A 17,020-nucleotide genomic window follows, 5' to 3' on the forward strand; every position below is an offset into this window, starting at 1 on the left:
TAAAAATCTAAAACACTGAAATATATGGTTTTAAAAAAAGGTAAAACATTACAAATTAAAAATTAAAGTAATATACAAACAAAATTACTAATCCCAGTTATTATGACACTTTTATATAATCTCTAAAAGGAAACGTTTAAATCAAATTCGCCGTTGTTTTCTTTTATTAAACCACTGACCAGAAATTTGGTATATAATGATATTTTGTATTTTTTTGGGCATTCTCGTTCCATTTCTACAAATTTGAGTAATCGTGAGTTGAACGCAATTTTCAACATCTCTAAGGCGTTATCGTTACAACCATTAATTTTTCTATGATAAGTGAAATATATGGAAAGTTTAGAGATGGCCAGGATTATTTTAATAATATTGCCTAGTGGATCGGTCTTCAAATTGTAAAGCCAATACTCAATTTTTGAAAACTTAAATTTTTGTTATATTTCCAAAAAAAAAAGAGATAAACTGTTTAAAAACGTTTCGGTTATCGAACATTCTAAAAACATATGTTTTGCATCGCCAACGCAAGCTAAGCAAAAAGGACAAATCGGATCTAGATCAAATAGTTTGGAAGCCAATTTAGCCGCCATAAGATGTTGTTTTCATGATATACAAAGGAATTGTTCCAAATTATTTTACAATCTATATAGATTTGTTTTTCAGAGTCTATTTCAATATCACATATTTTATATGGTTTTTGTTTATATTCAATAGGAGGCGGATTTAATAAAATTTCCCGATGCTTATTTTCGATATCGACTATTAATTCTTGTTTTGTTTCGTTTAATTTGAGGGCCATATAGGTTTACAGATACAGCTTCGCCAATCTCACTTTTACTAAAAAAATTATATTATATTATATTATATTATATTATATTATTCGCCAATTCCGCAGCTTTCGACGAATTTAGTTACCTTTTATCAGAAGTTCATAATGAACCATTTCAAGGAAAAGAATTGAAGTCCAAATTCTGTTTATGCTGAAAACGAGCAAAATAATTTTTAAGACTGATCAATATGGGCTTTTTGCCGTAATAATGTTCGTTGGTTTTTCAAAAAGTAAAAATATATCGTCGTCTGCTAATGTTCAGAATATTCTTCATTCTGGAACATTTTTTGTGTGTTCACTTTATTGACAGTTTTCCTTCAATAGAGAATAACAAATCTGTGTATCGATCGACGTGCTATTTTCGGCGGTTCTTAGGCCTTTTCAAATGTGCACGTCCACCCGTTAAAATGTTGTTGATGTTACAAGAAAAATACGTAGATGATTTTCCTCTTAAAGGGAGTAGTATGAACTTCAGGAACGAATTTCACTTTTTTGCCACTAGGTTTAACAGAAGCTAGAGATAATTTTGGCTATTTAGCAGATGATATTTTGAAATTAGTTAATACTCTTTTTAAAGAGGTTTATTATAAGCTAAAATCTAGAAAATGGCAACAAATGTTTTTAAATAAAACTGAAAAACAATAAAAAAATCTAGTTTAAAATTGCGCGCTATTTACTTTGCTATAAATTTGAATTGAAAAATATCTTACAAAAATATTGTTGAAAAAGTATAACGTTTAAAACTGCCTAAAACTATCTAAAATGATTCAACCAATTTGCTTGTTTTTAAAAAGGGTTTGTAAAACATGATTGAAACATTTATTTCAAACATTTTCTGTAAATATTGACAACCCCTTCGCTCCATAGTGTTGAAATATTGGGGCACGACCAGCTTTAAATACGCAACTGTTCGCAGCTTAGAAATCAACCCATTCTCAAAGGTTCTAACTACACCAAGCCAACAAAAGATACTCTGCTATAGGAAAACTGACATGTTAGCTTTTTATTTAGTTTAAATACAGGTAAATAAAAATTATTCACACAAAATATTATTTCCGTCCTTATTAACCAATATTAGTAAGATAACATTTTATTTTCTATTGGACGCAAAATGTTTTTAAAGTGTTGGTTACACGAAAATTCGATAGTAATAAAAACGAATGAATGCGGGCTTGTTTTGAAGCCCAGGACGTTCTCTTTCCAAAAATGTCATTGTCGAAACAAATTTCCAAGCCTAGGTGTATTAACTTTGAGTCCGAAACTGACCTTTTTCGCTCCCCAAAATCCTGAAATTTTCGGCGAATTTCTCTCCTCCATAGCACGAGCAATTTTGGGCAAATCAAAGCTGTAGTTTTATTCCTAAAATAGAAGGAACTGAAGTGGAGGGATTCTGTTTACTTGTAGAAGTTTTCAAACCAGAGGTTTTTAATCATAATATTAGGCTTATTATCGAAATAAAAACAAATTACGCGCGTGCTACGCGGCGCGCGCGACCCGACGTTTTAAGAAGAATTTACAAGGAGCCTTCGGTTTCATATCGTTTTTCTACTACGTAGGCTTGTGTATGCCTATTTCAATTACTACTGCGTAGGACTTTTTCCTGGGTGTTATATCGACCTGCTTTAGTCCCAGATGTAAAGAAATATATTACAGACAATTAGCCAATGATACGCTTCACATTTTCTGACGTCATGGGTGCCGAGAAGAATTTTAGAAGTCTGGAAATTCGCCGAAAAACTCGATTTCCACCATTTCGACTTCTTTTTATAATAATTCAAAGACCACTTAACCGATTTTGATGATATTTTCTGTACTTGATATAAAATGTTTGCTCTTTCAAATGAATCATTAATTAGCCATAGCTAAAATTTCGTGCAACCAACACTTTAAATAAGAGGTTAGGATTTGTGGGTACAATTTTTAACGTTGAAATTGGAAGATGAATTTTTACCGGAAAAGATAATAGCTAGGTTAAGCCACTCGTCGAAAACTTGAACATGGAAATTTGTAGAAGAGTAGACGTAGCTTTATTCTGTACAATCTACACTCGTACACGTTCCCCCGTTCACTTTTTTGAGGGATGGCTTAACAGTCTAATAAGATTAAGGTAATTTAAGACAAGTTGGCAAGCCAAAATATACCTCTCCTCGGAAGAATTGTACCTAACGGTATTAATTGTCCCTAACGGTATTAATTTTTCGAGATGACGCTTCAAGATATATCTCCGCAATTCCGAGTTATTTACTAAAAACGTAATCCCGGTTCAATCCCGCCCGGTATAAAATTTTATTTATAATTAAAATAATTGAGACGAAACAACCGAGTATAATTTATTCAGAATATTATAAATTAAGTAGTTACAACAGCGAGTTAGACGTACTAAAACAATGCACAATTGAATTTAACCCTATTTACGGTACAAGTTTATCAGTTAAATATAATACGAAGCCAATTTTAATGAAAGAAATATCTACAGAGGGTATTTGTATTTTTCTCGCTTACGAAATACTTGCCGCATCTTTAACGCTCATTTTATTTCAAATTACACATCTTAATCAGTCGAGAAAACGTTTAAAATAAATTACGAAGTAATGACGACCCAGTTAAAAACCAGACCAACATAAGTGTAAGTGCACGATGTATACAACTCGATAAAAATAAACGACTGAAAAAACGAAATAAAATACAAATAAAACGAAAGATATTTAAAATAAAAAAACTGATCCTAATAAAACGTGAAAATACCCTCCACGTCACTCACATTCGAAATACGCAGAAGTAACGTTATACTGTATCCAGTTTAAAATATTAGAGTATCAAAAAATAAAAATCACGAATAGAAAAATACACAATAACAACCCAATCAATCAGACTTCAGAAACAAAACTCATAGAAAAATATTATAACGCAGTCAAGCAATCAGACTTCAGAATCAAAATAATTCATAGAAAAATATTATAACGCAGTCAAGCAATCAGACCTCAGAATCAAAATAATTCATAGAAAAATATTATAACGCAGTCAAGCAATAAATTAGTTCAAATACTTAGAAATCAAGCAATAGAAAATATAATATCAAGAAGCGCAACACCTTACCATTCACAAATACGATTTTTAACGTTATTATAATGAAACCGGACAAGCTTTTGGGGATGACTTACGCTCTTAAAGGTTCCTCTAAGACTGGACGATTTTGCGGGAAAAAGGAAATAAATTTAAAAAATAGTAGATACAAATATAAGACAGAAAAAACCAACAATACCAAAGATTAGACAAAAAAGAACGTAATCTGGATCAGTTAAAAAACACAACAAAAAAGGGTATCCGAAAAAATAAACCTACTGACAATTAAAGAGTTTAACAACGTCATTGAATAATATATTACAGATTTATAACACAACGTAAATATTTAATAAAATATAAGATTAATATAATTTATAAATATTTAATTAAATATAAGATTAATATAATTTATAAATATTTAATTAAATATAAGATTAATATAATTTATAAATATTTAATTAAATATAAGATTAATATAATTTATTAATATTTAATTAAATATAAGATTAATATAATTTATAAATATTTCATTAAATATAAGATTAATATAATTTATAAATATTTCATTAAATATAAGATTAATATAATTTATAAATATTTCATTAAATATAAGATTAATATAATTTCTAAATATTTCATTAAATATAAGATTAATATAATTTATAAATATTTAAAATGATGTAGAATAAATCATAGTACCTAACGTTATAACTTTGTAAATGACATTCGCCAAAGCTGTTTTTTAGAAAAACCCCGTAACATAACAAGCGTTGATGGCTGAGTGGTTAGAGTAAATCTCTTGCACGAGGCAGACCCGGGTTCGATTTCCGGCCGGCGCCAATAAATCGCAAATTGATACTAAGACGAATACCGTGAACAATTGGTGGAAACCCTGCCATTGGACGTTGAGAGGTTGCATAACACTCAGCATTCGGTCCGTCCCAAAGTCATTAAGTAGAAGCTGGAGAGAAAACGCCCGTACAAACACAACAGACTCAACATCCACAACCATCAGAACACAAACACCACAAACTCTACACCCACAACCGTCATAACACGAACTCAACATGCACAACCATCAAAACACAAACACAACAAACTCAACACTCACAACCGTCATAACACGAACTCAACATTCACAACCTACGCATAAACATTACAAAAACGAAATACACAATCAAACTGAGTTAAAACCGTCGGTGAGCGTTAACGAAAAAACACTATCGAAACCAAACCAAGCCGCAAAGGAATCCGTTAACGCAGAGATTTCGAGAAACTGCGTACGCAATGATTAACCTTTGCACGGAAAATGCGAACGCGTTCGCAGGACAGACAGACAGACAGACAGACCCACTGACAGGCACGGTGATTGTAATACCCCACCAGGGTACAAAGTACCCTCGGAGAGGTAAAAATTAAACTATTGGTGAAAACTATTCGCCAGTCCTGCACGGCTCAAAGAACTGTTCAAGACTGAGCTCTGACGTCAGCAAAATTTCCCGGACAGTGCGGGATTAGATCACGAATAGTCTAACCTAAAATAAAATTAAAAAATGGCGGCCGTAATGGGCATGCTACTTAATTTATTAAATTCAGATATATCAAGCTCAGAATCCTCATCTGATGATGAAATGGAAGTAATCAGAAATGTTTTAAGTACGGCACGAAATTTCCGAATGAGTATAATGAATTATGATAGTTTAATTGTTAATCGTTATCATGATATTGAATTCAAGAGTATGTTTAGAGTTAGGCCTATCATTTACGAAGAGCTAGTCAGGAAATTTGATAGCTCAAAGCATCTGAACATTTAATAATAATAATAATAATAATAATCAGCTAGGCTAATACCCAAGGCACCACCTTAGGCCTAAGTCATCAAGCGACTTTTGAAGCCATTAATTCAGGTGGCCGGGTTACAATGCGTAGGAGGGTGGTGGCAAGCCCTGCATGCCACGAGATCGAGCCAACAGCTCCCTACACTAACTATTACCGTTAACCTCGACAAGTTTATATGGAAGGGGAAACCGAAGAACTCGGGGAAAAACCCCTTAACCCAGTGGGGAGAGAACTTGCAAACTCAACGCAGAAGGAGTTGTTCCGAGTTTTCACCCAGTGCCACAAGCTGGGATCGAACCCGGCTCCTCTTGCTGCGAGGCGAAAGTACTAACCACTCCGCCACCCCAGGGATGTTTCATTACTTAATATTGTATTGGTTTAAATGAAATTGTAACATAATTGTAGGGAGTGGAAGACAGGTATGGTCACCAGATAAACGTCTATTAGTATTCCTCTGGTTTGTTAGACATTGGAGTGTATCATTCCATGAAACTTCAGACAGATTCAACATAACATAAAACAGTGTTAGAAACATCTTAAAAAGACTCAATAAAATTTTTTTATAATGTGTCTGCAAGTATAATTTGATAGCCAGAAGATAAAGAAGGCTTAAAGGGACGGTTTGAACAGATATCAGATTTACCTAATTTCTAGGGGATTTTAGTGAACTCTTTAATCTAATTAAGGGCATATTTCAAAAAAAACCTTGAGCAAAGGAAAAACAATAAAACTAGTACGTATAACCGTAAATTGTCAATTTTTATAGAAAATAAAGGATATTTACCATTGATCCATCAACCAATAATGTGTTAATTTGTTTTATGGTTGGCCTGTACTTGTAGACTCATAAATATAGCGATAAAGTAAAATGAAAATCCATTTGGAGGCAAACCAATTTTATTTGTTTTTATTATTCACTTTTTTACATTTTAATCCCCTCATAGTTGCTTACTTCTTTGCCTTATTTACAAGACACGGGTTAATCCAGTTGTTGAAAACAGATGTAGGGGATGTTCTAATTGTTCCCAAACCTTCGTTGGGATTTCTGAAGGCAATAACTAAAAATTCAAAACCTTGTGGAGGATATACCTGTCTAGTTTTGAAAATAATACTGAATTTTTGCAATTATTAATATCACAATGCTTGTTGCAGTAGATATACATAGACTAGTTTAGCTAGCTGTAGAAAACTTGTAGGAGTGTAGACTGTACGCGATAAAACTATCTTCACTCCTACAAGTTCGGTACACATTTTGTACCACAGGCTTAACCCATCTAATTTCTATAATAATACTTGTTAATTTCACAATGCTTATTATACGCAGTCAGTCAAGAATTAATTATTGTTATCTGAGGTTTAACTGAGAATACGCCTGAGACTGCAAGGTGCGCACTGTCTCTCCCCCTTAGTCGTGAAAAACAAAATGAAATATAATCGATTTAGTTTAAGGAGAATGAATAAAAACTATTAAATAATATTTATCGCGCCCCAAGAAAATGCAATGGGCACACCATGTATGTAAATAACATCGGATAACTTCCATAGCGACAAGTGTTAGCTGAGACTAGATTCTACGCAGAGCAATATGCAGACGAATTTTCAGTTATTTGGAATTGGGTTCTCGCCAGTACCTGCTTTTGAGTAAGTACTGCTCGGACAGTCCCGAACGATCCGAAAACTGGTTCTCGAGAGCGAATAGTCTGCGCCCGAACTGTCCGATAATTCTATATCCGGCGAATAGTCTGCATCGGGACAGTCCGAACGGTTCTGGACTGGCGAATAGTTTTCACAATATATATAAGAAAGACGAATTTAGGTAAGATTAATTGAACAATTTGACATCAGTGGCGTAGCTAGCTTGGGTGGCAACCGTTGCGGGTATCATGGTGTGCTACTTACTAGTCAAAACGTGTAAATCAGTTTTTTCGAATATCTTTAGTTTGTGTAAGTTTTTATTTTGTTTACGGTGGAGTGTAACCCCCAAAACGGCCCCAAACGGGTGCCACTGTTTGACATATTTAATAATGTGATTTAATTTGAAGTTTTTTTTTAATAATTAGTTCCGGTTGCGTGTACATCAAACCTAGGAGTAACAAAAACAGCACCCCACAAAAGGAGAACGCAACCCGTCAAAATTCGTCTATTTTCTTGTATACAATTTTCATTGGTTAGTCGCTTTAGGGCCTGCTGCCGTCGAAAGGGGAAAATTCTTAAATTATATTCCCCTTTCCGTAAAACGTGCAGCATAAAGGCTCGTTCAATGAAATTTGTAGACAACCCTGCGTTAGCGTGTTTAAAGACTAGCTGCGTTCTCCTCATGTGGGGTGCTGTGTTTGTTGCTCCTAGATCAAACATAAGACAATTCAAGATAGTTTAGACGATGAAAACCTCAGCAAATTACGAGTTAAAAATATTACGAAAAGACTTTTAAATAATTCATCAGATGTACTTGCAGATTACCTTTCTGGGATTTCGATTATCGCATAAATAAATAAATAGTAAATAAATAATAAATATGGTTTTAATTGATAGAGCCTACAATCGTATAAACACTTTTATTTTCTCGTTTGAACTTAGGAGAGGGGCTTTTGGCCCAACTATCTTTTACAATAGATTTGTTTAAAGAACGTACTTGGAATGTCTCCTGACCCCTAGCTATACCCTGGCGCTAGCGAGTAACCCTGCAAAACATATGGATTTTTTTTACTCTCGGAAATGAGCCCCCCTATTTTTGCAGCCGGAGTATTTGGAGTCATGTAAAAAATCTCAGCGGGTATTGATACAATACACTATTTGCTATAGAAAATATTCGATGGTTCTGGCAAAGAATTGTTAATTTTATACACTACTAGCTTTAATACCCGGCTTCACCCGGGGTCTTAGTTTTAATGAATTAGATCTGATTTGTACGTAAGAAAGGTAAACGCAGTAGCAAAACGCAATACGCCTAGCAAAAACTCAACACGCGTAGCAAAAACGTAACACGCGTAGCAAAAACGGAACACGCGTAGCAAAAACGTAACACTCGTAGCAAAAACGTAACACATAGCAAAAACGTAACACACGTAGAAAAAACGGTAGCAAAAACGGAACACGCGTAGCAAAAACGGTAGCAAAAACGGAACACGCGTAGCAAAAACGCAACACGCGTAGCAAAAACGTAACACTCGTAGAAAAAACGTAACACATAGCAAAAACGTAACACACGTAGCAAAAACGGTAGCAAAAACGGAACACGCGTAGCAAAAACGGTAGCAAAAACGGAACACGCGTAGCAAAAACGCAACACGCGTAGCAAAAACGTAACACTCGTAGCAAAAACGTAACACATAGCAAAAACGTAACACACGTAGAAAAAACGGTAGCAAAAACGGAACACGCGTAGCAAAAACGGTAGCAAAAACGGAACACGCGTAGCAAAAACGCAACACGCGTAGCAAAAACGTAACACTCGTAGAAAAAACGTAACACATAGCAAAAACGTAACACACGTAGCAAAAACGGTAGCAAAAACGGAACACGCGTAGCAAAAACGGTAGCAAAAACGGAACACGCGTAGCAAAAACGCAACACGCGTAGCAAAAACGTAACACTCGTAGCAAAAACGTAACACATAGCAAAAACGTAACACACGTAGCAAAAACGGTAGCAAAAACGGAACACGCGTAGCAAAAACGGTAGCAAAACGGAACACGCGTAGCAAAAACGCAACACGCGTAGCAAAAACGTAACACTCGTAGCAAAAACGTAACACATAGCAAAAACGTAACACACGTAGCAAAAACGGTAGCAAAAACGGAACACGCGTAGCAAAAACGGTAGCAAAAACGGAACACGCGTAGCAAAAACGCAACACGCGTAGCAAAAACGTAACACTCGTAGAAAAAACGTAACACATAGCAAAAACGTAACACACGTAGCAAAAACGGTAGCAAAAACGGAACACGCGTAGCAAAAACGGTAGCAAAAACGGAACACGCGTAGCAAAAACGCAACACGCGTAGCAAAAACGTAACACTCGTAGCAAAAACGTAACACACGTAACACGCGTAGCAAAAGTTCCGAACTACTTAAAAATCCCAACTACACCTCCCCATCTACGACGTCCCTTTCTTTCACACTAACCCCAATTCTACGAACTTCACACTAACCCCCCTTCTACGAATTTCACACTAACTCCCCTTCTACGAATTTCACACTAACCCTCCTTCTACGAATTTCACACTAACCCCCTTCTACGAATTTCACACTAACCCCCCTTCTACGAATTTCACACTAACCCCCTTCTACGAATTTCACACTAACCCCCTTCTACGAATTTCACACTAACCCCCCTTCTACGAATTTCACACTAACCCCCTTCTACGAATTTCACACTAACCCCCCTTCTACGAATTTCACACTAACCCCCTTCTACGAATTTCACACTAACCCCCCTTCTACGAATTTCACACTAACTCCCCTGTTACGAATTTCACACTAACCCTCCTTCTACGAATTTCACACTAACCCCCCTTCTACGAATTTCACACTAACCCTCCTTCTACGAATTTCACACTAACCCCCCTTCTACGAATTTCACACTAACCCTCCTTCTACGAATTTCACACTAACCCCCCTTCTACGAATTTCACACTAACCCGTTAAAAAAGTTTAAAGGTCGGGACGGACGCAAAATAAAATTGAATTAGATTAATAACCATGTCAGGTATTTGGAATTAGGCTCGTTTAGGTGGAAATCAGGCCCTGAACATTGAGTTAAAATTTCAAAAAACCGTTCTCGAGTTTTTAAGAACATGACATACAAATAAATTAATAAATAAATAAATAAATAAATATATAAATAAATAAATAAAAGGACAAACTTTAAGACTTATAGTTACAGATTTAAATTCACTTTTTAGAAATTATTATTATATAGATTCTGTAAGGTTTCACAAATTTATATTTTATTGAATATAGATTTAAGATTAATTATATCTAATTTTAATTGAGGTTTCTAGTTTATGTTAACTTTAATTACATGCCTTATTTCACACCTCCTCTGGATTGAGTGACTTTTTAATCATCAGAATTGTTATGGAGAAGTCGAATGTGTTTACGATGAGAAGGCTAAGTGGAAATCTGAAACCAGAAATTGCTCATGACAAGTGCACACTTTTTATCCCAGCCACATAATGTAAATCGTTAGAAACCAATTATTCGGTACTAAAACAGAAGATAGTATTAAGGCTGGTTCACACGGGCAGTGTTTTCCTGATTTTCTCTATTTTCTCGTTTTACCACCTTTTCCCGTTGTTCTGGCGCACGGGAAAACGACTGTACACACGGACAAAATTTGCCGGATTTTATCACAGCGAGCGCTGCTGGGGAATGAGAAATCGGATAACCTTTTTTTGAGGGGCGTTGGGCTCGACCAGTCAGCGAGCGTTATGCCGTCACGTGGTAGACGCAAAAATTCTTAAGCCTACTTTTAAAGAATTTCAAAATCCCGTGACAGCGAAACGCTCGCTGATTAGTCGAGCTCAAAGTGCTTCAGAAAACCGGGAAAAAAGTAGAGATATTTCAACATTTTTTTCTCCGTTTTCTCGTTTACCGGCAGCGCTGACGGCGGAAAAATCCGTTTAATTTTGTCCGTGTGTACAGTCGTTTTCCCGTGCGCCAGAACAACGGGAAAAGGTGGTAAAACGAGAAAATAGAGAAAATCAGGAAAACACTGCCCGTGTGAACCAGCCTTTAGTCTAGTATTGCTGGGAAATGCGTCGAAAAACTTAACGTCGCGACGTGCCAAAAAAATAAAATTCAAAAGCTGCAAGAAACTTAACGAGAAAATACGTAGTCGACAAACTACGAAAAAAATTAACCTAAAGAGATCGATGATGATATCGTTTCGACCGCCCGAGTGCTGTATTGTTCGAAACAGTTGCGGCCTACTATTGAAAACATGGAAACCATTCAGATATGGTTTGCATCCACAATAGTAGCAACAGATATTATGCCATGGAAACCACAAATCGAAACAAAGTAAAAATAATTGCCTAAGTAGTATTTTTTACCCAAGGCGGCACATTACACTGACAATAAGTGATTCTGAAATATAATATCGACAAATATATGTATAAAAGAGTTATTATTTTGGGCGCGGGCACTTGATATATTAGTAGATTGTGCCTCGCGCGAGTTCGCACGCGCGTTGAAAATTAAAAAAGAAGCGCGCCCTCAAGTACTTTAGCCATACGAAAGAAAGTAACCAAATTATGTGACCACCGGTCTTTTTCAGAATCACCTATTGTGAGAGAAAAATGTTCTGTAAAGACGACAGAAAGTTTCTGGCAACCCCTGATTACATAAAACCCCTATATATTTTACAGACAAATCTGTTTGTCTGTACTTCCAAACCTTTCTGTAAAATTTACATATTTATCAATATTCTTAAAAACAGACCCATTTCTGTAAATTCTACAGCTGTCATCTGTGTTATATTATGTATTTTGTACAGAAATGATTATAAATTTACTTGTTTCGTTCTGCATTGAAAACCGGTAATTTTCACAGAAACATCTGTACAGTTTACTGTTATTCACTGACAGAAAACAATTCTGGCAGCACTTGATGCCTAAAATTTCAGTAAGATTTAAAGTTTGATAAATTTAGTGTAAAATGAACCGATACATCATTAACCGCAATTTCAGTGTTTATTTTTGTTGATAGTCAAAATTTCAGCCAGAGGTTTCAACAGAAAATCGATTTCACCCGATAGGGGCTCAACAGCACTATCTAGGAGCTCTGGCTGTTTTGTAAAACTGCTGATAACAGTAGAACTATGTTGCCCTATATGTGAGCGGGCCATTGCAATTTATAATGAAATTGTTAACAATTATTGCACGGCGCGGTGTTTCGATATTTATTGAACAACTTTTATGCTCGGGCATCCGTCGAAATTCGACGTTCGGATAAATGTTCTTAAAGGTATTTTTTGTGGAACACCATCGTGTGCAGCTCTGGCCGCTCTTGCTTTTTGCTTTAGAAATGTTAAGCGCCACTGTACCGAGTACTTTGAAAATGGAAGGGGTCTTCTATAAAGATTGCTTTGGAGGCTTTATTCTCTTTAAGTCAATATTTGCAATCGACAGCTCACTTATAGGGAACAGTTGTTGTATTTTAGTTCTGCTGATACCGGCAGTTTCCGAGGATAGCCAGAGTTCCTACGGTTAGAATCTCTGGCTGAAATTTTTATCCGAACATTGGATTTCGACAAATGCCCGAGTATTAAAGTTGTTTGATGAATAATTATTGTGAAGAATTTCACTATAATTTCAATGAACCGCTCACATAGTTATATATTTGTTCTACAAATATTGATGAAAATATTTCTTAAGATATCAAAATTATAATTCTACACTGACAGCAAAATGGAAGTTTACTTTATCAAATTTATTTTGGCACGTAACACTCCTTGTAGAGCGTTTTTTAAGCGCAATGAAGAATTTGAAATTGATTATCATTACATAGATATATATATATATATTTTATTGTTCGAAACATTTCAAGCAACTTTGCCAAATATGTTCATTTGTTAAATTATTTTTTACCTCTCCGAGTCTGTGTGTCTGCGTGTCTGTGTGCTGCGAACGCGTTACCGGGGCAAAGTCTAAAACCGTGTTTGCAGTTTAAAGAGAGGCAAAACCACCGTGTAACGGTGAGCGTTAACGGATGATTTTGCGGTTGGGTTGGGTGCGATTGTTTTTTTTCGTTAACGCTCACCGTCGCGACGGTTTCAACTCAGTTTTATTGAAAAGTTTGTTTTTTGTAATTTTTATGTGTAGTGTTGGAATGTTGAGTTTGTGTTATGGCGGTTGTGGGTGACGAGTTTGTTGTGTATGCGTTAAGTAAGTATGGGGGTTTTCTCTTCAACTTCTCCTTATTGACTTTTGGGACGGACCGAGTGCCGAGGGTTACGATAAACGTCTCAAAGTCCACCAATTGTTTACGGTATTCGTCTTTGTAGCAACTTGTGATTGCATCGGGCGGGATTCGAACCCGTGCCCTCCTGCATGACAGGCGAGTGTTCTACCACAGAACCACCGATACATATAACGTTTCAAAGAAAATTATAAGCTCAGCTTAAGCGGAAGACTATATTAATAGTTTTTAAAGTCTAAATGTTTTACGTATGAAAATTTAAAGGTCAAATCTTGTTTTAGCGCAGTCAGCTGATAAAATGGTTAAAGGGTAGAACCCGTTAGTTTTTTGTAATTTATTTCGTTTTTTTTAGTCTTTTTTTAATCTGTTGTGTGCTTAGCGTATTAGTTTTCAAGAGTAATAGTTCATTTATGAAGAAAATATCGAGTTCTATACATCGTGCTCTTATACACTTATGTTGTTCTGGTTTTTAACTGGGTCGTCATTACTTCGTAATTTATTTTAAACGTTTTCTCGACTGATTAAGATGTTTAATGCAGTTCATCAATTGGGTTCGTTTGTTTTATATTTATAAAGAGCCCTAACTATTCCGTCTAGGGTCATTTATTGATATACGAGCTGTCGTTTAGTCAAGTGCCTTTCTGTGCTTTGTGAATGGTAAGTTTTTCATTTCTTGTTAATTTACATTTTTTATTGGTGTGGATATTTGGACATCTACGATTCCTAATGCAGTCATTGATTTCCTGGGTGTGCGAGTCATTATATGATATTGAAAATTGGTCGGTATTGGTCTTTTTCATGCGGTATGTGTCACAACGTCAACAGGAAGTCTACGAGTCGTCCACTACCAGATGTCGAATATAGCTATTCTACGGTATCTTCTTCAAGGGCGAGTGTTGAAATAAAATGAGCGTTAAAGATGCGGCAATTATTTCGTAAGCGAGAAAAATACAAATACCCTCTGTACGTGTCTGTAGATATTTCTTTCATTAAAATTTGCATCGTATTATATTTAACTGATAAACTTGTTCTGTAAATAGGGTTATATTCAATTGTGCATTGTTTTAGTACGTCTAACTCGCTGTTGTAATTACTTAATTTATATTATTATGAATAAATTAAACTCGGTTGTTTCGTCTCAATTATTTTAATTAAAATTAAAATTTTATACCGGGCGGCATTGAACCGGGATTACGTTTTTAGTCAATAACTCTGAATTGCTGAGATATCTTTAAGGGTCGTCTCGATAAATTAATACAACTAGGGACAATTCTTCCGAGGAGAGGTATATTTTGGCTTGCCAACTTGTTATGTTTGGCTATCTGTGGACTCGATAATATTACAGTAACATAATTACAGTAACATAATTACTGTAAAACATTCTGTAAATATAACAGATTAAAAACTACAGCTCGCCTGTAAAGCATTTCTGCGATATTAACAGTATAAAATCGTGAATCATAAGTTACAGAAATAGTTCGGTAAGTCTTACAGAACATAACAAAAAGTCCAGTCCCACGTACACCGTGTGTAGTTAAAACGACTTTACTGTTTCTCTTTCTTACAGAAAAACCCTAAAAGGTTCTTACATTTAACTATTGTAAAAAATAACTGTAGCTACATTTAATGCCATTAATTAAGGTAGACAGGTTACAATTCGTAGGATTGTGGTAGCAAGCTTTTCATGACACACGATCAACAGTTCACCACACTCACTATTACCGTTAACCTTAACAAGTTTTTTTGGGACAGGTAAACCGGAAAGCTTGGGGGGGAAACCCGTTTAACCAGTGAGGTGATAACTTGTAAATCCGATGCAGAAGGAGTTGTTCCGAGCTTTCACCTAGTGCCACAAGCTGGGTTCGAACCCGGCTTGTCCCGCTGCAAGGTGAAAGAGCTAAGCACTCCGCCACCCCACCGCTAGAAATGAGTGCTCGTAGATTTAGTAAGGTTTGAAAAAGCTAAATAACTTACATTCAATCTAGTGTTTTGTAAATATCTTTTTTCCAATATAGTATTTGTTATAAGCCTTTCACATGGGTTTAACGAGCACTATTAAGTGGTATAGGTATTGTAGACTGGCACCTCCTAGCGGCTGCATCATCAAGTAGGCATTTCTCAAAACTATTCCGCGCAATGCATCATTATGAAAGGCAAAAGCCGTGCGCGAGCGTTTTTAAAGCTGCAACAATACGCCGCCAACTGTTTTACCGATACGTTTAACTTCCAAGTAACGATGTCGAAGAAATCGACCACGCCAGCAAAGGCTTATTTAAAAATGAACCACTTCAAAGTTAAAATTAACACTTACCTTGACCATTAGAATTTTGTGTGGCATTTATTAGACCCTACCTGGTTGTTCTGCCATCAAAAGAATGCATTTGAAGCGTAACTTTTTTAAATGAAGATCGTATTGTGGTAAATTTAATTTCTTCCCATATGCGCAATTCCGTTAATATGAGATCGTTTGTTAAATCTTTATTTATAATAGGCTTACGTTAATATCTTACTTTTCTATTCTGGTCTTCTATACGCGTGAGCTTGTTATTATTTAAGTACGCAATGGTATATTGTCAGTAGCCACATCTGTCGTTCGAATATAAATACTTGAAATCCACAACTGCGTATGATTATTTTTTATTCCTACAACTACGACCGTTAGACGGGCACAACATGATTTTCAAAGAAAAACTATAGAACTCACGCTTTATCCTTCCGACGACGTAAGTTTAGTATAAATTGAATTGATTCTGATTCCACTGTTTATAAAATAGACTTATGAAGTTTTAATTAAATCACGCGAAAAAGTAGAAACGTCATAATAAAAAGGGTCAAAACAGCTAAACCCTAACAAATTTAAAGTAATGATAAAGCTAACGAAATACTCGAACCAATAGGTCTTCGAGATTTTATTTATTTATTTTATTCTATAGAAGACCTATTGGTCCGAGAATTTCGAAGTTTTAACATTTATAATTACTCACGTACCTATTGGAGAGTGTTAATTCAACTACTATTAATCCCGATTAGTAATGCAACTTATTCCAGATAAATGTTTTATGGTTTACGCTGTCTCAGTATTGTATTATGTTAGGATGCTAAATTTAAGGAATATCCCAAATCAATGTTCTTTATACAAACAGGTGTCGGAATATTTTAAATAACTTTGATAATGAGAAATACTATTGCTATTTTATGACCTATTTGTTCCTACGCCCTCTCTTCAAAAGCTGGACGCCCGAGGTTTGAACCCCTCGTTTATGGCTCTTGTTTTACAAGCACACAAAGATGGTGCTTGATACCCAGAAAAGGAAATGGCAGCTAGGAGCAACCAAGGATTCTATATTTTTAGAAGGATAGGAAGTGGCT

The sequence above is a fragment of the Leiobunum rupestre genome, chromosome 4, assembly GCF_980474605.1.
Source record: "Leiobunum rupestre chromosome 4, qqLeiRupe1.1.hap1, whole genome shotgun sequence".
In the NCBI taxonomy this organism is placed as follows: Eukaryota; Metazoa; Arthropoda; class Arachnida; order Opiliones; family Sclerosomatidae; genus Leiobunum; species Leiobunum rupestre.